Raw genomic sequence first — 23,367 nt, forward strand, 5'->3', positions numbered from 1 at the left:
TGCTGCTCCCCTTCCAGTAGAATCTATATTCTAAGGGTTTCTTCCTCTTGGACAAAAAAGACAAAATATGAATGAGAAGAACCAAATCAGCAGGAAAGTAAAGTAAGGTATGCACAACTGTGTTTTAAAAAGGATGGTTTAAATGAACCAGATTTTGAGCCAGGGATTGTTACTTTACTGTGAAAACACTCAGCACGTTTTTAGTCTCCTCAGTGGAGCAGCTGGTGTGAGCACACCATACAGCAGAAGACCATAACCTTACACATCAAACATGCCAAACTCCTACTCACCACGCTGGCTTTCGTCAACAAATTGCTACCAAATCCCTCTCCCGAAAGCCAGATGAAGCTTGCTAGCCTGAAAACTAAATTACCAAAGTAATAACCAAGCCCCATCATCTTGATCTCACGCTATTTAGCATCTCTTACTAATTCTCCACGAGCTTGCAGGAAACAGTTTCAAACAGCTCCCTCAAGAAAATAAGTTTCAAGCCTTAGTTTTTTCCATTCTGAGCCATCCCTGCACTATTTCATAGCTCTGATAATTGTACCACTGACTAACCTCCAACTGGGAATAGCTGTTTTTATCATCACTATTAAAAACAGTCCCTCACACTGTTAGGAATCTGGAAACTCATTGTAGCTGCATCCCACCCTTCGGCCTCTCAAAACACTACAGAGCAATGAAACTATGTGCTGAAACCAGAGGATCCCTGTGCTGAACAACTCCTGTAATTTCTGGGTAATTACAACTACTTCCCAAGCAAAGACAGCCATGGAGGTTTCGCTATTGATTTTAGAGGGGCAAGTGCCACGAGATCTTAGAAAGTCAAAGTGAACTTACAGTTCTCCATACTGGACAAGTTAAGTCTTTTTAGAAACGGAACAGTGATGTGCATGCTAAAAAGCCTCACACATTCACCTAGCTCTGTAGGTTTTGTGATTTGGTTTTTTTAAAAAAAAAAAAAAAAAGTAAAAAAGATTCATCTGCAGTTTTTCTTTCCTAAAACCACATTATCTTGTTTTTTACATGTTAGCCAGAAGAGTGACTGATGGCTCTCAGAGAAGTAGCAAGATGCAAAAAAACCCAAAATAAAACAAAAAAACCCAACAGTTGAAAGATGAGTGGATTTTAAAAACCCAGCTTTTAATTATCTGAAGGTACAGATGCCAAGTAGACAGCAAAGAGGCTGTGCATCACATACAGATGGGAAAATTCCCCCAGGTTTATTTCACAGTCAATTACAGTGGATTAACCTATTAATAAGTGCAAAATATATTTTTTTTTGATGCAAGTTTCAACAACTTGAAAATTCATTGCCACTTGTACTTTGATACACAGGATCAGCAATCTGTTTTATCACACTTCCAAATCATCGCAATCCATAAACACACCCTACAAGCAACCTCTCCCTCTTTTTTAATGCATCTTCTGTCATTATTTCTTTCTCAGGGAACGGCATCCCTCTTGGCTTCCTGCCTTGAGTACCATTTTATACATCCGTTATGGTATTTTTTTCCGTGTTGTTAAAGAGAAGCACCAAACACCTCCAACCTCTTTTCTACATACCCTTGCACAAACTCACAGGTGCATATATTACTCATTTCTGCCTCTGTGAGATGTCACTGTACAATGTATTTGTCCGACAGAAAAGCATCGCGGCACCGAAAAGCAACTTTCCAGGATCCCTGTGCTAAATACTGGGTGTGCCTACTTTTGTTTGGTATCAAGTTCCTTCTGCTGGCTCTGCTGCAAGAGCAAACTACATGGATAGTTATGTTTTTCCCCCACCTTCAAAAACATCTATTCCTTTTCTGAATTCTCCAGACTTCCTTCCCCTCTACCATATCACAAAACTTCTCTTTTTAGCAAGGCTGCCTTCTTGATAGTCCATCACCATTATCTTCTTGTTTGCTGCAGAGCAGTGTTAATCACTGCATCTTGCATAGCTTCCAGCCCTTTCAGCTCAAGGCCAGGCACCAAATTCAAGCATCCTGATTTAGAGAGAGAGTTGTTACACTCTTTCCCTGCCTCTTTTTTAACACTCTGCAGCTTCCTGTCCTGGGAGGCAACCAAACTGCTCTAAGAAATGCCAGTTTCTGTTAAATATCCTCAATTCCTGTGACACTGAGCATTTAAAACAATTACGTTACTTCCAAATCTTGTGCTAGAACAGCTTTTATTCCACAAAGTGCAGAGATGAGCAAAAATTACTTCAGCACGAAGGAGTTTTAGTTGGTGATTTGCTGAATCCCACAGCATTTCAAGTTAACATTCAGGCTTGGCACGACCGACCATCCGCTCAAATACACAGCACAATGTCACCCCTCAAAACCCCACTGTTCAACCTAAAGGCACTTTTTTTTTTTTATTTTAAGGGTGCGTCAGCTGCTAACTGAAAGTGGGAATGCTTCATTTAGCACACACACTTGTTAAACTGCTCACAGCATGCAAATAAAATACCGCATTGTGCAAAAGTCATTCAGTCTCCCCATCCGTAGATATGAGCAATGGAACCGCGTCCAGGAAAGAGAAACTTGGAACAAAATGCAAGTATTTTAGTCTCTTATTCCCAATATTCACATACTGCGCTAAAGCCCACATCCCTGTCATGCCGAGGGGTGACCATGTTGAGAATCTGCTGTATGTAATGGGTGGGAAAACGACCATTATCTGTCTTGCCCCAGTACTGCACCCTTTTATTTGTAGTTATTACTGCAAACTGCTTTTTTTCCAGACAATGGTTGTGTTATTATAGGTACCTTCATGCTGTGCCAAAGCACATACACACAGCAATTCAGAACAATCAGCCTTGTTTTCATGGGAGCAAAGGTTGCAGCCAAATGAAATGGGTGGAGATCACATTAAACAATCTTGGAATCTGCTAATAGGATATAGGAAAATGTGACCATAATGCAGATGCAGAGTTCCCCTTTCACCTTCCAATGTTATGGATAAAATAAAAGCTGTGGAAAACCAATTAAACTGTTTGAACAACATTAAGCAAGTCGAAGTGTTCTCAGCATGCCTACAAGACCACTGAGAAGTTCTTTAAAATTAGAACGAGAAAGTGCCCTTTCAAAGCTCTGAAACCAGAGAGCAAATTTCCCCACCCCAAAACACCACCTGCTTAAGATAGAGGATACCTGTGAGATGTCTGCTTATCCACGGTAAAGAGAAGCTCATCACGTCAACTGTTCCTGTCTTAAAGACACGATCGGCCCCTCCTCTAAGAGGGGAATTTTCATACTGAAGCACCTTGCTTGGTCAGCTGTAACCTGCATTCCCCTTGTTTGCTTTTGAGATGTGCATTACTCAGCTTTCTCCTTCACAAATCTGATCGTGCCTCTGCATGATCATACGCTGAAGTCATGTCCTTGAGTCTGTGACATCAGTCTGTTGCCATGGTAATGTACAGGGCAGTCCAAAATTCAGTATTATGGCATCACTGCAGGATCAGACAGCAGAGCAAAGCCAACGGCTGAGAGCTGGTTAATGCAGCACAAACAGCTAAGACTTTTCAATCTAAACGTTAAAGTGTAACTGCACTTTTTCATAATATTCTTCATAAATACAAAGCCTCTGACTAGAAGCCTCTCATCAGGAAAGACGATCCAGAAGGTCATTAAGTTGAAGACAAACAGGCAAGCCATCATGCGTCATTAAAAAGAAGGGCAATATGTTTCCAAGGATGGCCACCAAGTATGAAGAAAGCTTAGCTCAGCTCTCTGAATAGAAACCACCATCTGTTCCTAAGGCAACACCAGACCTGCCTACAGAGATTGTTCCCAGAGAAACAGGGATGGCCCCTTGGCACCCTGGATCAAGTGCTGGGTTGCACGCAGTTTTTCTGGAAAACAGAGACTGGAGCGTCACAGCACTGTCACCCCTTTGTAAGGGACAGCATTACATAAGACATGGTTCTTCAATTTCAAGCTTTGAAGCAAAGACCCATCATTAACCCAACCTATAACAAAGCCACGTAGTTAAAAAAGGGTGGTACCTTCAAAGAGTTGTTATTCCATGTAGGGTTAGACATTACAGTTCTGTAGGTTCCTTGCACACTCACGAGAATGGCATTTCTGAAGGGCAAAAAGGGAAGGAAAAAGGAAATTAGTGACACGGTAACGGTGTTACAACTACTAACCAGCTCTTAAAACCCAAAAGATCCGGTTTGCCCAGTGCAAAGGGCATGCAGGAACAACAGTCAATGCACAGCTGACGTGGAGCACCACCAGTTCCAGCAGATCGTCACTGCCGACTGACCGAGTACACCCTGAAAAGAGTCCAGCAACTACAGTCAAAGGCGGCTGCCCTGCCACAAGAAGTCCCGCTGCCGGGTGGCTGGGCAGAAGCTGCTTTGCCATCGTGGGAGCCCAGGCTACAGGGACAGCAAAGAGGAGAGACCACAAAGATCCCAGTAGCCATGCTGGACCCCTTCTTTACCTGTTGCTCCATTCTCATCAGGCACACGTGTTTAGGGGTCTGGATGCGGATTCCCAGTCACTGCTCTAATACCTAAATTCCTCAAGACCCTAGAGTGCCATTGCTTCTACGTGTTCAGCCTCTGTGTAAACCCAGCCACTCCCCGTACGCTTCACTAGTTTCAGTTCATCTCCTTCCGCTTTCTCTTATTAATCCACACATCTCCTATAACTCACTCAACGCTTCCTTCTGCAAAGTTGACCTCCATCCTATAACCTCAGACGCACCCACAATTTCTTCACAGTGCCATTAACAAGCTGCAGGCACAACAAGGAACATTTCATGTTCTCTACACGGATGTAACCCTCACCATCTCCTAACCCCTCCACCCAGGTCCCTGGCTATAATTACCCCATGCCTGGTTATCTAATACCGAACACAAGCCTCAGGGCTGGGAACCATTGTTTATTTGTCTGTGCAATGCCACACACCCCAGTGGCGTTGTATAAATAAATTCCACAACCTGTTTGAGCCTGAGCTTGATTCAGAGACCTGAATTATACCAGTTTCTAAATGACTGGTGCAAATACCTTCGCTCGCTTTAGCGATACCAGCTTACGCAATTAGCCACCATAGGCAGCCCCAGTGCCAAACATCACGACAGCTAATTGCTCCCACGACCACAACTGCAGAGAAAACAAAAATTAAATCCCCCTGCTTTTAAAAACAAATTGCAAATTATAAAGGGAAGAAGAAACAGGAAAGATGCACACCACACTCAGCATGAAGACACCCAAATGACAAGTTCCACATGCCAGTGTCACCTCTCAACCACCAAAGCATCCAGGCTTTGCCCCAGCCTCAGCCATTAAAATACCCAGCAGGTTACCCAGTTGCAAGCTTGAAGTACTGCAGGGGTTGCGATTCCGGAGGCAACTTTAAGCCAAATGGATTTCTGAGCAAAATAAAGCCAGCAGGCTTCATCTCCATGGAGCTCCTGCAACACAACATAGGCTGAAAAAGTTACTAAGGGCAGAGGTCTTTCCTATTAACTACCTAGTAAATTCAGATTAAAGTCAGACAGCTTTTTCCCCTCCCTCTGCACCAAGATCAGATGCTCTCCAGCCCCGAGGAATCAATCCAGCTTCTGCAATAAGGAAAACTTGTTCACAGCTACACCACACACAATCTACAGGATTGTGGCCCTTCAGGTGCTCATTAAACATTTTCCCCAGAAAAGTCTCCAGTACTGGGTAATTTGTCTTCAATTCATTTTCTACCGTCAAGATGGATCATAACTAATTACTGGATATTGTAGAACACGAGCAGCCCCAGTGCACCAATCCCAGCTCATGAACACATCAGTGCAAAGACCTGTGGACACTCATCATCTCTCCTCCCAGTCATTCCTGCCAATTCAAGCAACCCTGCATTGCTTCAGAGGGGCGATCAAACCCCGAGGCCAAACTCAAGAAAGAGTGGAAGGAAGTATTGAGGCACGCTTCAAGTATTAAGAGGTAAATAAAGGCTGGAGGAGCGCCAAGGCTGGGTGGCTGCCGTGGAAGCTGAGCTAACAAACTTCAAGAGGAGAAGCAGAGCATGGGGAAGGCAACTTCATCATCCCAAACGGCCACAAGAGCCTGGTCAACTTGCACAGACCCCAAGGCAATTCCAAAACACTAAGTGCAGTGCTGAGATAGCAAACAGACCATTTTGAGATGTAGGATTAGCTTTTTTTCAGTGGAGAAAGGGAACACAACCACACACAACCGTTCAAGAACTAACAAAGCAAAATCCATTACTGTGGGTTTGAGACATCTGTGAGAGACATCTTTTTACCAGCCAGCCGTCCACCTCAGCACAGGAGAGGCAAAGCTCTTGCTCTAAGGAGCAGTGCTTACCTTCACCATCAGCAGACAGGTGGAAGAGCTTCACCCACTTGTAGGAAGGAGCTGTGCTTTGCAGACCCCTCCTCTGATCAGCTAGATTATCACAGGAATAAAATATTTTCCCTCCATACGAATAAATAAATACCTCCTTAAAAAAAAGGTGATGCGATTAGTCTCATTAAAAGAAATCATATTGTTCTTATCAAAGCATAGATCCACTCCAGTGCACAATGTACAGGCTAGTTTGCAAAGCATGTTTGGGTTTTTACCTCTGAAAGCCACTCTATACAGGCAAGACCCCAAGTTTTCCTTCCCAAAATGTTTCACCTGTCAACAACTGTCTCTCATAGTGGGTTACCATCCTCCCATCACCCTGGCTTGAGTTACCGTGTTTACAGCAAAAAACAGCGAGAGCCAAGAGCGTTCTGCCTGAGCCCAAGCAGAGCCTGCAAGAACAGAACCCCTTTGGGGCAGCGACAGTTGAGTTCGATTTAATGCGAAAACAAACTACTTTTCCATTCAAGTCAAAAGCAGAGACAAAGTATGCAGCTCAGACTGCACAGTCAGCTGCCTTTCTAGGACCAGATCAGGTTTAACAGTTCTATGGCAGACCAGGAAGAGTTAGTCTGACAAGAGTTTAAGCTTCACCCAGCACTACGCTATGCAAAATCCAAGCACTTGTCTCTTGTACTTTCATGGGCTTAAGCCAGTACCTCAAAATGATCACCTTTCAGAAACATCAGTTCCAAGAAGGTATTTTATCAGGATTGAACCTGATGCACCAAAGCACTTTTATCCTCTTTCAAAAACAGAAAAAACATCTCTCTGAAGCTCTGCCCAACAGTTCTTTTTGGCATCATACGGGTTGCATATAATGCAATTTCTACACTGGGGAACTGAAACTACGCAATTCTGCTACAGCCTCGTCAACGTGACCACTCTCACCGCAGGGATTTATATTCTGAAGCAGCAGACTCAGTAGCAGAGGTGTGCTCAGGCTGGTTTACTTCACTGTTCAAGAAACTAATTAACATGTATCACTATGGAAAGGAAATACAATCCAAATGTTCATTGTTTATATCTAAACCCTTTGAGACATCCAACGTCAAAGCTAACCAGATCCTCACCTGGCAGACTACTTGGAGAGCCTTCAGCTGAAGCTGCCAGGTAAGGGAATGCAGGATTTTAGGATATTTTTGCTACATACACTGGGGACGCACCTCTAACATGCACATAGCCCAGGGAAGCATCATGACAGCTGCAAAAACAACTATGTCCTGGCTAACATTCATATAACGAAATTACAGTTTCACTCTAGGGGAAAAAAAGGAAAAAGCACTTAAGTTTTGTTTAGATTGAAGTGCTGCAAGCCACGCCACTTATCTGCTATCAGAGGAGATTGCTGGGCTGCTCCAATGATTATTCAGTAATGAAGTAACTGGAATTGGAAGGTATGCAATTAGTCCCATCTCCTCCTCCCCCCCCAGAAAGAAAAAAATACCAGCAAAGACGTTATCACCTCTCCCTCTGGCTCTGCTACCCTCATCACTTAAAATGCCTATAAAGCGAAGTAGAGCTGTCGCTTACAAGCTGTTAACAAGCCTGGCTTGGCCCTGACAAGGCAGCAAAGGTGATATTCTCAGCATCTCCCCAGAAAAAATTACTGGTTTACCTAATGGGATGTTTTCTCAGGTACCCACACATGCATATATTAAGCTTAACATGCCTGCATTTAACTATTCCAGTAAAAGCACACCACTTTTCAGAGGAAAAAAGCATGGCTGTTCCTACTAGCTTTAAGTTAAAGCATCTCTCGCTAATCCTCCTGGGCACTGTGAAGTGAATATATTAAGCTCAGGACACAGGTATCGCTTGCTGGCACTCTGTCTAGCTTTACTGACTCCAGCCTGAAAACGCTGGCTCATTTTACCCGAGCAATTTCCACCCTACCTTCCCTTAGAGAGTCACGCTTTATGTCTGTAAAGTGGTATACAATACACAGCTTCTTCCATAACTGCAGCTAATACATGGAAGACACAGAAAGGCCCCAGACGCTCCAAAGCCAAATGGCAACTCACAGTAAATCCCTGCTTGCAAACTGCAATTCTGATAAAATGTATGTTGACATTTATTCATGCTCAAAAGCTCATTCATCCTCCCCTCCACCCCAGCGATACCAGTTGGTCTAATTAAAGACATGCCCTCTCCCAACAGCCTCTGCCTCACGTATACCCCAGTGAAGTTTCTCTATCTGTGATCACCGACTTCTACATTTACATTTTGGGGGTTTTTTAAAAATCTCCATGCTCAAATGGAAAGCAGTCTGACAGACTCCTCAGTCCTTAATTGCCTTCATTCTGTCTGGACAGACACCTGATAAAAAACAATTGTTTGCTGGTGCACTGTGACCCAAGTAACGAAAGGGAGGGCTGGGGGAAAGGTGGATTCCCCCAACCCTTAAAAATTAATTTAAAACAAACAAACACACACAACCAGTATTAATGAAACTAGCAATATCAGTGAACTTACTCTGTATAGCTCCGCTATGGATACAACAATTTTACACTCAGACTAAGTCCCTTGACTTTTTTATGAGTTGAGTTCTTCCCAAAAATATTTTCCCATCAATGAATGGGCCACCCCTGCAGGACACTCCCGTGCCTTCGCTTTCTTAGATTCGGTCAGGCCAGGGATGAAGTTGTGTTAACTTCACAAAATCCACACACAATCCTTTCCTCACTGGCTATATCTACCGATCCAAAAGAGGAAAACGGGGAAAAGAAAAAAGAACTTCTAAGGCAAGAACAGTATGTAGAATGCTGCAGACACATTTGCTCCAAAGGTATGTAAACTACTACTATTTATCCTACAATTTCCCCCAAAGTCTACAGCTGACACATCAGCAGACACCATTTTAACAATCCCATAAACTGTTAAAGCCTAACAAAGCAATCATTAGGAAAACTGGTTTAGTCCACTGTTGGTGGCATCCCATGCACCATCCATGGAAAGAGCGTGACTCAGAGGGCTCTGAGCTCCTGATCATAGCACAGGCTGTAAAGCTGCATTAGAAGAGAATTCCCAGTAAACTGTACCAAAGTCACGTCTCTAACTGCTTCTGCTGCAACACCAATTCAAAGCAAGTTATTATACATTTTAATATGACTACATCTGCAGTCCTACCGCATCTAAAAAAAAATTCACAAGCATTCTAAGAGAAACACAAGGATTTTTTCTTAACACCATGGAAGACGGATTCATTGCTATCAGTCAGCCTCTCACAGCTCAAATTCCTGAAGCAGTGGCAGATTTACTTACATTTCAGATGCATAAACAAGCACTCTTTGCATCACTTCATTCATGTGTTTATTAAGATAAAGTTACCTCATTAAAAAAAATGAAGGTAGAGTGCCATCCTTCTTTAGAAAGGAAATTAAATGAAAAAAAAGTGAGAAACCAACAGCCTGTCCCGCACTTGACAGCAAGCTCTGGTGCCCTGGTGGCTAAACTGAGGTCTAGAAACAATTTCCAGAGGACAGGCTTTCCTTAAAGGGTTTGTTGGCTTTTTTTTTTTTTTTTTTTTTTTTAGAGTCCACTTACCAAGTCCCTGACTTTGTCCCAAGCTACCACGCCTTGCACACCCTGGCTATTCAGCAGTGGATTGCCAGGGCTCAAGTGCCCTGCACTGGAACATCCCTCCTCTCTGCAGGACAAGGACGTATGTGGGTGATCAGGAAGGCAAACGACTGAGAAAATCGCAGTCACAGCAACAGGCAGCACAATATCAAAGCAAGAGCAGCAGGAGAAGGGGCAGCTCTGCGTACATCTTTACAGGGAGCTTCTCTCAACCTCAGGAGTCAAAGACACGAGGAAGCACAGAAGGTTTGAAGACATAAATACACCAAGACTGCAGTCCCAACGCTAGAATGGAGGCTTCACGATGGAAAGGATTTTTATGCTTTGCAATAAAGACTTAGGTGAGACAAAGTTCAGGACAAAGACTTCAATTAAAAGCTTTATAAATCAACAGGGAACCGGGCTGCCTCTGGAAGTGCATAAGCCAGTGAACACAGACCCCAATTCAACACTAGCTACTACCACTCAACACACAGCAAGTCCTGTTTCAACCCAGTGTCCAAACTCTTTTTTTTAAAATATAGCCTCCAGTATGACACATTGCAGAAAGCCAAACCACAGGCACAAGCCACGAGTTAGTCTTTGAAGTTTAGATACAGCCAAAAATTATTTCATCTACGCAGATGCAGAGGGATAGCTGCTGCCTTTGATGCTACAAGAAATTTTGGTCTTAAACTGCCCAAGGACTTCAAACAGCAACACCCAAGCCTACACATACACACGAACATAATTATGCCTGGTCTAGACTTGGGGGAAAAAAAAAACAAAATGTCTTTTCAGTGATGTTAGCATGCAAAGAAAATAATAGCATGTACAAAGAAATCTCTAGAGTGACTTATGAACAAGATTTTATGCTTGGCTTTCTGCCAATTAGAGAAGAATTAAAGAGCCTAGCAATATAACCCTGTTCATCCCAAGGAAGAAACTGCATTCTTAAGTGATCAACAGAATAAGGAGGAGGAGGAAAGAGGGACAATGACATGGGACTGCAGCTTCACACAGCAAAATAGGAAGTTTCTTATGGTACTGAGACAGAAAGCAGGCTGAGACAGAAAGCAGGCTAAGGCAGTAACGAAGGAAAAACAGTTCAAATTTTAAAATTCATTCAGTCTATTGCATCCAAAAGTAGCCAGTAAATAACAACATTCCAATAAAGCAGACAGTATTTTTTCCTATAAAATTCCAACTGTTTTAATATTTTACAGATTATACGCCTCCACTACCTGCCAACCAGGAAAATCAGTAAAAGCAGGAGTGTACAAGAACAAAAGCAAAACCAAGTGGAAAAGACATTGGTAGGCATCTTGAGAAGCTGAAAATGTGTCAAACCCCAGCCTTTTAGTAAGAGAGAACATTTAGTAGCTATCTGCAATGATCATTTTATATCCAAAGTCTTTGCATCTTAAGAATTCACATCATGAGACCAGCTTTTAGCAGAATTAGGACCAGACTTGACATGCCCCAGTTTCCCCAAGGTTACTTTCTGAAAACCATCTACACTTAAAATATTTCAAGTGCTCTTCTCACACTGCAAGAGAGAGACCAAAACCTTACTTCTAATTTTACTGGTTTAGTATTCATTTGACGAGAATTTAATTTCAACACTTTTTTTTATTTGAATGACAGAAGAAATTTTGCTTTAGATTGCAGTTGAAAGTTTCTGGAAATGACAGCAAGATGCTGTTTTTCATATAGATACATATATAAAGTCATGGCAAGAAGAAAAAAAATGTTACTGAAGCTTACTAAGTCAAAGCATGTAAAACACCAAAAGCACAAAATGAACTAGAAGTAACTTAGCAGTTGCGAGGGATGTTTAAAGTTAATAAAATTCTAAATTAAATGGCTGCCGTTTTGCTTTGCCAAAAAATTATGCAAATTTCTAAAGTTCATACATAGTAATTAGCACAGAAAAAAGCAGGTCCCAAATAAGTGATGAAGTTAGCCTCGCTCTTATTTTTCCAGCAGATGGAATTAGCTGCATGTGAAGCTATTTTTTTGCAATTGGAGATTAAACATATTATCCTGAATATCAATTCTGCTAGTACAGCATATTGGATACATCCATACATGGTATCAGGAATACGCAAAACCCAATTTGAATCCTTCTTTTCCATCATTCTAAACAGGACACTAAGGAGGCTGGGGGAGGGTTTACATATTTAAGACTTCATTTTTCAAACCGATTGACTATCTGCTGACAATTTAGCTGAAACAAGTTCTCTCAAAGTACATTAGCATTAATAGTCCAAGCAGGTTTTTCCGAAGAAAAATATCTGCCTTGACTAAAAATACATCCTCTTGAAGTGCTAATTGACATATCGAAAAAAGTCGTCCAAATTGCAAGTTCAAACAACATGCATGAACTGGAAGTCTCCAGTTTTTCCCCATTACTTCTCCAAAAGCTGTTTTACAGGTGTCTCCATCACATATTGTATACCATACACTGTAACGCAGAAATCCAGCTTTTCCATTGCTATTACCAATTTGTCACTTGCTTCATGCTTAAGATACATCCTTCTCCTAAGCCCTGTTGTTCTCAAGCTACCTGCAGCAATGCGCTGAGCGATGGCTGAACCTCGCGCGTGCCCTTGACCAAAATACTCCACCCGTGTTCCACATTCTGAATTTAGTTTCTCTTAAGCACTGGAGCCAAGAGCTGCCCCAGTATAGCAAGTTTCTCTCAAAGACCTTGAAAGACCCAGCAACTTTTCTCCATTGTTAGCCTGCCTTTATCGTGCTTGTAACAGCACCATCCATAAAGATGTACATCAATGCATGCATCCAATTTAGGGGGCATCCACCTAGGAGCATCAATCTCCTCCTGCGAGCATCAGGAGGTGTGTCTTGAGAAGGTGGAAAGAGGTCAACCAAAACCACAGTCACTGCACTGATCTCGAAGGAAGAGGGTAGGCTTCTTCTTTTGCAGTACAGGCACCAGCTTCCCAACAGAAAACTGGTGGAAGAAGTGAAAACAAGCCACAAGCCTTGCTTTTTGTAGCTCCAAGTAGCCTAAAAAAGGTTTCCAGAATCTGTGTGTGCTACAGAAAGAACCCCAAAACTACATAATTAAAGGAACATAAGGAAGGGGAAGTAAAGTTTAACTCTAATTTAAAAATCAAGTAAGTGACACACTGGATTGAATACTATTAACTAAAATTGTGCAAATTAAAAGTAGATGTATGGAAAGCAATAGAAACCCTGCCCGAAACAAAATGAGAATTCTCATACAAGAATACTTCTGTGGCCAAATGAAATAGTGAGTTTAAGTAAGAAAGGAAGCACTTATCCTTATCCCTATTCTTTCCCCCCACCTCTTCTCAACCAGGGAGTCTCGTTTATCTCAAAGCAATCGAAAGAAAACACTTCGATTTTTAATGCGAGAAAAGCTGCAGAAAATGAAAGCCCTGTCTGGCACGAACAAGTAATATTTGAGAAATCAAAAGGAGATTCTCCAAGTTAGGGGAAGAATGAAAACAGTTCTGAATAATTTACTTTGCACAGCCCAGTTCCTGCCAAAACAGTTCCATAAATCCCATGGTAGTTCAGATAATTTCCATTCTTAGAACAAAAAAAGCTAGATTGAACATTAGCAACATTAATTGTGTGATATGACCTGAATGATGCAAGAACAAGTAGTTAAGTGAACCACAACATCTGCTGAATTTTTAATCGCTAGTTGTTTTGCTGCAAGGCAGAAGAACATTGCATCTTAGCTTCCAAGCACCGTGCAGAATGGCACATTAGGACAGCAAGATTTTAACTGGCAGAAATTCAGCCTCTGTGCTGCCTAAATGCCATTACTTTGCTACAAATTGCAGACACAGCAAGGTTATTTTATTATTTTTTTAATAACGTGGAAAATAAAACTACTTTCTGCACCCCAAGATACCAATCAGCCATTTCTTAATGACATTTTTTTTAAAAAAAAAGCTGACATGTTCTTAAGAGCCATTTATGCCTCCCTCTGTAGTATATTTTTCCTCTCAAAACAGTATCAATTAGTCATGTGGCTGTCCAGCAGCAACTCACTATCAGATGGAGTTGAACCTCCGATGTGTAGGAGGGTGATCTATGTAAACACTCACATTACGTCTGTACTGCAATAGGAGGTGCAACTGCAACATGTTTAGGCATATCTGAGCTATATTTAATCTACCTGCCTCTGACACCCATTACAATGACACTGCAGACACCTAGGTTTTGCCACGAACTGGCTGTCCAAGCCCACCCTATACCAAAGCCATTCCCGCTGTGATTTCTCTATGTTTGATACCCAAAATAGCTAGATTAAAACTAACCACCATGCCTACAGTGATAAATACCTCTCCAGTTGTGCTCTAGGCATAAGACTGCAACAGCAGGATTAGCAAGTGATACAGCAGATATTCCCCTTCCACAACAAGACAAAAAGGAAAAGTTATTTGGGGAATAAACACAAATTCCACAACTACAAATTCCAAATACAAATCACACAACTACAGCCGGTATCTGCACTACAGGCATTTATCCTGATTCATATTTTTGGGAGGGCAGAAAAATGACATTTAAAAAAAGGACAACATTCACACTTCAAAAAAAGTCTGTCACACTGACTTTAATAGATTCTAACTTTAATAAGCTAATAGCATCAAAATCCAGTAAAATATGGTACAAATAAAAACCAAGCAGCCACACATACCAAAGCAGCATTCCTGTGCCCTCCTTACTGCAGAGCTTACAGAGCTGGGAAGCTGATCTCTAACCAGCCACTTTCACTAAACTAAGATCTCCTTCAAAAGCTTAAATGTATGGATAGGAACACCTAGTAACACATCCAATAACCAAATAATCCACAAGAGCCAAAAAAAGCAGCAGACAAGAACAAGAGATGCATTCTTCCAGAACTACATTATCTTTAATCATAGGTTTAAGACCAGTCCTATGTTGTCCTTACAGACTCAACCACCGGCTACAAGAAAAGCTGCTATCTTCTCTGAAACCAGATCTCAAACCTGCAACAGGAATACCGAAATATGCCATATCTTCTGGTAATAAAGCAAGCGGTGTTTGAGGATTATACTGAATTGCTTGCTTTGCTATGCTACAGGGCAGCAAGAAGTGAAAATAACACGTTATCATGAACATGTTGACACCTGGAAGCTCCAGTTAGTACCTAGGTAGTATCTACTACACAGTATTCAACTTCACAGTACCAAAAATCAACCTTGGCACCCCTGTACCCCAAAACCGCAGCCTATCCTGTCAAGGGAACCACAGGCCAGTCTCTATGACCACACGTTCTCGCTGCCAGCTGCTATTCAAGCCGGCAGAAAGCTTACCAACCCTGTGGTACACGTCCTCGTCACGCCACAAGACCAGCTTCCAATTTTAAGGGACACAGAAAGATGTTTTATACACCTATAAGAAAATTAGTTGCAGCTTAGCGCTTGACAAGTCACTCACACTTCTTCATGGTCCTTATCTAAATGGAGAAAAAATTTTAAAGAGCATTTCGTGCAAGTGAAACGAACACAGCTTCCTCCTCAGCCTCTGCTCGTTCTCCAATTAAATATGAAAGAGACAACTTAGTCATACAGAACATGCAAGATGATTTTAAGACACTGGTATTAAATCAAAGCCCACAACTTCTCACACCTATTAAAATGGAACTTTGTCATTAGAAGGGGAGATTTTGATAAGCGTGATGCAATTAACAGACAGCGCCTTTGTAACCAGGCTGCTCGTGATGAAGCCCAGGCTCCTTGACATTCCACTTCTTTCCCTCAAAGGCTCTGCGCTACAGCAAATTTATGGGTTTTAGCATGTAAGAGGAGAATTGGGCATGTTACCTTCAAAACCAGTCAATAAGGCTCTTTCACTCGGGCCCAGGGAAGGCGGGTGGCTGCTGGAAAGCAATACAAGGCGCTCCCTTCCCCCTCCCCTAAGGACCCAAAAACGCCTCATTCAAAAACACTCCCATCCCCTGCAGCAAGGGATTAGCCATTTATTAAAAAGGAATCAAAACACTGTAAAAGGCTTCCAGTTAAGATTTCAAGGGTAAAAAAAACCAACTCAACTCTGGTGCAACTGGAGTCACATTAGGAATTCTTCTGGGCACTGAAGAACAAGTAGCTCAAACGTAAGCAGGATGTCATTTGTGCAGACGATGCTGATCAAACGGCTCAAAAAGACAAGAGATTTTTTTTTTTTTTTTTAGTCATTTTGCTGCCTCCACATTAAGCGGTAACAACATTAACAACCTACAGGCACTTACGGGTTTAGACTTCAGACTTCCAAAACAACTGCCTACCTCCACACTTATTATTTTTTTGGGGGCTCTTCCCTAGGGGTGACAGACATTTATAATGGCCAATTATGCAAAACCTTTCATCCGAGAAAACACGAAGCACTACGCAAAACACTCATTAAGACTCGCAACTCAAGTCTGCGCCGCATGTTAGCTGGTTTCAAAGCTTGCCTGGATATCTCCAGCGACCAAAACTGGATACCGAGAGCTATGGCACAGCCAAGATAGCATGTGGCACAGCAGGGTTAACCACCTGAGTATTTACACAGCTTCGCAGGCGGGTTTTGCAGCCCGAAACGAAGCCTGAGCTGCTGTGGCTGCGCTTCACAGCCCCATCCGACCTGGTTATTTAAAAGCAGAGCAGGGAGACGTACGCTGCTGCTGGGCGTTGCACAAAACACCTCGCAGGACGGGTGTCGGACCCACTCCTCTGGCTGACACAAGAAGATTTATTTTTTCCCCAACTGGAAGCCACACGGCACAAGTCAATAACCTCAGTTTACTGAAGAAATTAAAAGCTACGCTTATTGTTTCGAGTAAGGCCTTGGAGGAAGTAATTTTGAGAAGAAATCACTTCCACTGTCGTTGTACTTTTAACCTTTCCTTAGCTTCTTACACCATCCCCGCATGAGCACATTAGTAGAAGTATTATCCACAATATCTAATAATGATTAAAGGTTTCTTTTCGGATCGCTGTTTATCGAGTTTCACAACCCCTCCTCCAAAAGGCTCAGATGTAGCAAGCAGGGGGTAAGCCGTGCAGAAAAACACCGTCAGAAGTGACAGCGCTCAGAAGAACAAAATTTGGGGAAAAACATGTTTTGGGGTTGTTTTTTTAGAGAAAAACCCTTCATGCTTGCTCGCAGGCCCAGGAGGAGACCCGCAGGCGGGGGCGGTGCGGAGGAGCCCCGGCCCCGCTGTCAGACCCGCCTGGGGAGCGCTGCCAGCGGCGCCGCGGAGGGGGCAGGACGGGGGAACCCCCCGGGGAGGCGGCCCCCCGGCCTCAGCGAGGGGAGCACCGGGAATAAAATCAAATTAAATAAACCCGAGAGGAGGCGACGGCGGGGTAGCGAGGAGGCCCGGTGCCCTCGGCAGGGCCCGACGCCGCGCAGCCCCGTCCGGCGGGCGGCCAGCGGCCCCTCGGCGGCCCCCGCCGCCGCCATGGCCGGCCAGGAGAGCGGGCGGTGCGTGCGGGGCCTGCTCGCCGCCCACCTGCGCGAACCCCGTGGCCGCCCTCACCCTTCCCAGCCCCGGCCCCGCCGCCCCGAGAGAAGCCTACCCGGAGCGGGGCCGGCCGCGCTCCCGCGGGGAGGAGGGGGGAACGTCCCGGCGGCGGTGGCGAGCTGCGCGGAGCCGCCGTGCTGAGCTCGGCGCGGCGCGGCCGGATCCCCCCCCAGCGCCTCAGCCGCGGCGGCGGGAGGGGCCGAGCCGGCCGCGCCAATCGGCGCCCGGGGCGGGACGGAGCGGGACGGGCCCGGGCCCGCCGGGGAAGGGCCGCGGCACCGCCGACCGCCCCCGCGCCGTGCCAGGCACCGGCCGCCCCGCCAGGCAGAGCCGGGCGGGCACAGCGGGGGCCCGACTCGGGGCCTCTCGGGTCTCCTTAGGGCCCGCAGCTCCCCTCAGGGCTGCCCGCCACGGCCCTTCCCGCCACCGGAGCTCTCCTCAGGGCCTCAGCGGTCTCCTCGGGGCCGGGTCGGGCTCTGAGCGGGTCCTGGCTGGCAGGTTGAAGGCCGGGGACGTTTGCAAGGCAGAGCCCGGCGCCGGGGAGCCGCAGGGTCGAGGTCCCCCCATAGTCCCGGCGCTGTCAGGCCTGGGGGCCCCGCAGCCTCGTGCACCATGGTGTCTCCAGGCTCAGAGCTCAGAGTCGGTGCCGCCATGGTGTCTCAAGGCTCTGAGCTCAGTGCCGGTTGCTGTGAGGTTTAGCCACCTACGTGGCACTGAAAACAAGGGGGATGCCAGCTCCCAGCCCGCCAGGTTAGGAGTGGATTTAATATGCTGATACCAGGCTAAAAATCCCTATGGACCTCTGCAGGAGGCCAAAGAAACCCATCTGATAGACCTTCTGGCTTTAAAATCGACTTAACTCCTGACTGCAGGGACAGAAGAGCTGCTGGGAGGTTACTGGAAGGGTGAAGGGGTTGTCCTTCAGGTTCAGGGTACTGGAGCCCCACCAGCGCCATGCCAGCCCTACCAGCTAGCCTTTCGACAACATTGCCACACCAGCACAATCACTAAATACCCTTTGCCTTCATCCGTGCAGTTGCTGCCCTCGCAGAGGAACACACGAGCTGCTGTTCCCGGTGTAGATGTACCCCAGGACACCTGGCAGTGGTTGGTCACACGAGCATCACCCCAGCCACCTTCTCCGTGCCATCCCCGCAAAACCCTCAGCCTGCAGGGAGAAAGAGACGGGCACCGGAGACATCCTCCAAAACCAAAGGCATTGAGGACAAGAGCGAAACGCAAAGGGAAGGAAAAGGGGAATTAAGTGGTGGCACCAGATGGTAGCTCAAGCCTAAGGGGTTCCTGCAAGGAAGAGCCTCCCCTCTCCTCAAAAGATTTCAGCAGTTTGTTTCTGCTGAGAGGGAAGCGGGGAGGGATGCAGGTCCCCGTGGGGACCACAGATGACCCAGGGTGACAGCAGGGCAAGCAAAGTGAAAAGGCCTGGTTTCTCTGACCTGCAGGAGAGCGGCAGTGGAGACACTGCTTGCTCTGTGTAATGCAATACAGTGAGAAGATCCTTGAGACCATTTTCCAGCTAAAAAGCAACATAAGTGTGTCAGCACAGCGCTGTGCCGCAGTAGTCCTGACGAGGGGCAGAGCTAATTAGCCAAGGCACAGGACCACATTAACATGGCGTCTCAGATGGCTGAGATGAATCTCCCAAAGTCTCTGCAGTCCCTGTTGACTATGACCACTATATGTGAAGACAAAGTAAGGATGGGAGGGGAGACAGAGGTAAAATGAGTTGCTGAAGGTCAAATATCAGATCAGTGAGAGGATGGAAAGCAGAACCTACAGTTCCTCATCCCTCCAGTACTTTCTCCTCTGGACTGTAACAAAACCCTAGAACAACACCAGGATTTAGCTGCTGCTGACACAGTAGCTTCATGTGTTCCAGGGGAAAATTCTGTATTTTGGTACAGGTCCATGGTGATTTTTTTTGTGCACATGGAAAAAAAAAAACAAAACTATTTACTAGCCTGGTACCACCCACTGACACACAAGATACTGCCAGATGACTTAAAGAGGATTGAAATATGTGCCCTGTCATATTAGCAAAAGGCCCCAAACTGTATGGACCCAATCTTTTGTTGCAAGTTGATAAAGACAGCTAAATGCCATTTGCTGCTAAGTGACTCTAATGATTAAATAACCTTTCTCCCCCCAGCCCCCCGAGGCTTTTAGTGATAATACAAGAAAGATTTTGCACATTGTTTAGCTTACATGGCCATCTGGCACTTTTGCATTTCGGTAGCCTTGAACATTAAAAAAACAATAGATAAAGAAAACCAGTCCTATCTTATCCGAGACCTGGAGAAGTTTAACTTTCTCAGAGTACATAGGATTAACCAAGGCATTATAGCTCTTTTATAGTTTCCATCTTAATTAACGGTCATATTCCTCAAAGCTTTGTGTTATATTCTCTAAACCAGGCTGTTCCTTATCACCTTTGTATTTGCTTTAGCTGTGAAACACTTAACTCCAGCAGTCGCATCCAACTTCCACACGAGATGTTCTACTTCTGGGCAATGATGACGCAAAGGAGATGCATGCTGAGAAAAAAATACAGACAGGTTTTAAACCACCTACATCCCTAAAATAAAAAAAATACTAAAAGTCTTGTCTAAGCTAGGGAAAAGTATGCTCTTTTAAAATGAAAATGCAATGGTCCTGGCCTAAATCTATTAGAAAGCTACTTAATGCTGCTAAAACATCATCTAGTACCACCACACTAAGTGTTTCTTCATCTGCTTTTGCTAAAGGGGGTAAAGGTACAATTCACCCAAAGTAACCCACTCCAAAATCCCTGGAAACAAGAAAACGTTTGCTCTCAACTCAGCAGCGGCTTATGGCTGAATCCAGCATTTGTTCTTGGGTTAATTCCCACTCCCCTCTTCCCCCTGGAAGAAAACCAGCAAGGTTTGAGTCTGTTCGGAAGGAAATGTGAGTTCCTCAAGAATGCGACTTTGGGCCTTGGAGGACGAAACCAGCTGCAGGATGCTTTAACCTGTACTGCTGGAGCGGGTTTTTGACTGAAATCTGTAACAGCAGGGAACATTCGGTGTAAATGCATCGTAAATAACAGGATGTAAAGATATGCTGAGAGAAAAACTACTCAGGCTTTGTTTCCAACTGTACTTTGCATTAGAAGGTTGCTAGTTTGCATTTTAGACTAGCTCCAGTGAAAGCTGGGAGCTTATAAATGTGCTACAACATCTAGCTATTAGGTGTCAGGCTGCCAGAGTGCAATATAATACCCAGAGTCGGGTACCTCGTCTTTCTATTTATAGCCCAGAGAGTGTTAGACACCTCCCAAGGGCAAGTGGAACCTCCCGCCTCCTGAGCAGAGAGACCTGCTTGCACGAAACATCAAACAAGGGATGTAGGAGACTTGCTTTGCATAGCCAGCGTGTAGGTGTTTCCATCAGCTCGGGATCCCGGGCCCACACATCTGGGGTTTAGGCATCTGTAAAGTGCTCCTTGAAGGAACAGAGCAAGGTTACCAATTTCATTTTAACACCGTGGGCTGCTGCATGTGGTTTGTTGTATGTGCTAATCTAGGTGGTAGAGCAAAGGAACGGCAAGACGCCCTCCAAGCTCATCCTGGTGAGAATCCAAATGTCTGTCGTCTTCTACCTGTTGGGCCCATGCCCTCCTCCCAGCCTACAGGCTGAGGCTTGGTGGGTGGCTGTCCCACACCCCTGTTAAAAACATGCTGCTGTGCAAAATGAAACCTGAAGAGCAGAGCAAGAAAATGCAGCAGAAGGCATAACTGTGTTTCCTAGCTGTTGCAAGGCAGGAATTTAGCTTCTATTTTCTGCTCCTGTAATTTGTTCTGGTTTTTAAACTAGCGACCACTTTGGATGAAAAGCGTAAGCAGAAGTGGGAACGACAGCCAATGCGCCGTAATGCTGCACAAACACTTGATCAAGAGGTTATCAGTTAAATTTGGCAGGACTCTCTGCAGCATCATGCCAGGCTCCACATACAGTAGTTTGCCTACAGAGGCGCTTCTTTGACTCCATACAAGTATGTGGCACTGTGGGCTACAGCTTCACAACTCCATTAGCCTGAGCTTTCACCAAAAATATATTCAGAAATTGTAAATATTTCAGGGCTAAATTTGGAGATAGGTTTCCCTACATGTTCCATATTGCTCTCGGGTAAGGTGCATTTATGCCAGGGCAGGAAGAATTACCCTCACAAAGAACAATATCCCATGTGAACAAGTGAAGAGTAGAATGAGCAAGTTAGCAGATTTCCTCGGCACAAAATGCATCTGATAATAACAGTTGTATTGTCAAGAAATAGATAAATTCAAATTGGTTCTCAAAGCTTCAGTGGTTAAAATGCAGGCATATTATCATAAAATCATCAGGACTGTATGAGAATGACACGGTTCATCTTTCAGGCATGTATAATATCTGTACCAGCTAATGAGCTTATATATTCATATTTCTTGTTTATCTCTATTAAGTGGTGTTATGTTTGTTCCTCTTAATGCAATAAAATCAGCAGCAGTCAGGAATTTGGCTGAAAATAAATATTACTGTGTTTTATCTTAAAATGACATTCCAATACTTTCAAATCATGGCATTATTCAAATCCATCAAGATCCTTGCGGTGACCTAGATACTGTTAATGGAAGGTGTCACTGCAGCGTGTTAAGGAAACCCATTCTGGCTTTAATCTAGTTCAGGTAACAGCCAACGACGGTGCACAGCAGAGCCTCAGCCTGCCAAGGACCCAAGTTAAGTACTCAGTTTACCAATCTGCCCTGAAGCATGTACCACTGCGTTACTGCTTATGTTGTTATCTGAGCTAGTGAGATTAAAGCCCTGGCTAAAGTACAGCCACGCTTCCTAAATTCAGCATCAACAACCATATAAGTGGAAATTAGCAAACGCACCAGCCTAGATGCTCCAAGGAGCAAACAAGTATTGTTTCAGCATGAAGGAATCCTTTAAATGCAGGTATACAAGAAGAAAAAAATATTTTTGGTTGGAAGGAAGATGCTCCTGAACTCATTTTTCCCCGAGTAGTTCAGCATGGCTCACATCATTGGACTATAACCCGGTATCACAAGGTGGAACTGCTGAATGCCCTCAAATTCCACTGATTTGGGAGAAAAAGAACAGGCAAAATTAGCAGACACCAAGGACTGCAATGGATTGGACTCTGTGGGCAGTCTACAAACTCCTGTATCTCTGCTGTTTAATTGGATCTTTTTCATACCATTGGAGAACCCGACAGTAGTCAATAACCTCCATACGAATCTCTTATCTTATAGTAAATTAATGACTTTAGGATTAGTCCAGATGTTCAAAGTTTGCAAATCTTTTCCGTAACCCCTGTCAGTCTGTATAGGGAACCAGGGGGTGATGTTTCTCCGATTGCTAGATCTCCAAAGATGCAAAACTGATCAGTGCTGTGGGGAAACCGCTCTATACTAATGTCTTTAATCCATTTATTGCCCTCATCATCTGCTGTAATCACGCTTATATAGATATTTACCAACAGTTTACTGTCCTGCCGCATGGAGGTCCTGCATTTTTAGGCTGTTTACAAGGTATGTCTGTCCTCCACCGCTTACCATCATGCCTGCTCAGCAGTTTCCCGGTTGGCAATACTTTTTTTTTCAAAAGCCGTCGACATTTTTGCAGTGCCACCAAGTGGCTGGGCTCTTCATGAGCATTTTAATTTTGGCAGATGTTTATAAACAAACTCAGAACAAACTGTCCTGACGATGACAATCGCATTAAACACAACCGACCCCAGCAAACCGGAGGCTCGGTACGATGCAAATACAGGAGGGAAGAGGGGCAGCAAACCTCGGCACAACCTCAGGCCTATGTAAACCCGGCCTCTGTTCCTCAGGAGGCGGCACAGCGCGGTCGCTGAGGC

At 44.5% G+C, this 23,367-nt stretch overlaps 1 protein-coding gene across 3 annotated transcripts in view; it reads right to left on the reverse strand.

Annotated features, from left to right (window-relative positions):
* FBXO34 (F-box protein 34) overlaps positions 1 to 17,651 on the reverse strand; it is a 39,396-nt gene extending 21,745 nt beyond the window's left edge. Inside the window, exons 1-2 of one of the 3 annotated variants that reach the window (XM_074584244.1) lie at positions 17,519 to 17,649; positions 4,004 to 4,082 (exon numbers count right to left, since the gene is read on the reverse strand). The gene's annotated coding sequence lies outside the window, so the exon portion shown is untranslated. Of the gene's footprint in view, positions 1 to 3,146; positions 3,386 to 4,003; positions 4,083 to 17,518 lie in introns of those variants that run through there. The other 2 variants (XM_074584245.1, XM_074584246.1) reach the window with 2 other exon arrangements.
* Positions 17,652 to 23,367: the final 5,716 nt, after the last annotated feature.

The sequence above is a fragment of the Larus michahellis genome, chromosome 4, assembly GCF_964199755.1.
Source record: "Larus michahellis chromosome 4, bLarMic1.1, whole genome shotgun sequence".
NCBI classification, from domain to species: domain Eukaryota; kingdom Metazoa; phylum Chordata; class Aves; order Charadriiformes; family Laridae; genus Larus; species Larus michahellis.